This window comes from Cavia porcellus, unplaced genomic scaffold, assembly GCF_034190915.1.
Source record: "Cavia porcellus strain 051 isolate PalLab524CR breed Dunkin Hartley unplaced genomic scaffold, mCavPor4.1 scaffold_6, whole genome shotgun sequence".
Classification (NCBI taxonomy): Eukaryota; Metazoa; Chordata; class Mammalia; order Rodentia; family Caviidae; genus Cavia; species Cavia porcellus.
This window is the reverse complement of record NW_026947489.1, coordinates 48,810,602-48,811,053: the sequence shown is the minus strand read 5'-3', so window position 1 is coordinate 48,811,053 and position 452 is coordinate 48,810,602.

Below are 452 nucleotides of genomic sequence, written 5' to 3'. Positions count from 1 at the left end.
CTTTTGGGCTTATGAAGCTATGCCTTACTGCCAAGGCATGTTCCTCTCCACCTACGAGGTTTTCTTTACCTGTTCATTCAAGAAACATTTTCCAACATGCATTTCTTATTCTTTGTTTCATGTTTCAAAGAAGTGTGATTTACCCACATTCATCTTTGGACAAGATAAAACCTTTATTTACAAATAGCTTTGTGCTTTAAAATGTACACAGATAAAGATTTGGATTAAAAACATCCTTAAAATCACAGGAAATAAGACCAGATTCTGCAAAATCAAGAGAAAGTGATATCCAGAAAGTCAAAACCAATCAATAGCTACAAGAGGGTTAAGACAACTTGACTGAGACAGAACAACTGCATCTTGAGCTCTCTATTTGCAGTGTTTTTGTTTCACAAGTTAGTAACCAGCTCAGGCATATCCATGCAATTTGTAGTCCTCACCTCACATAGTAG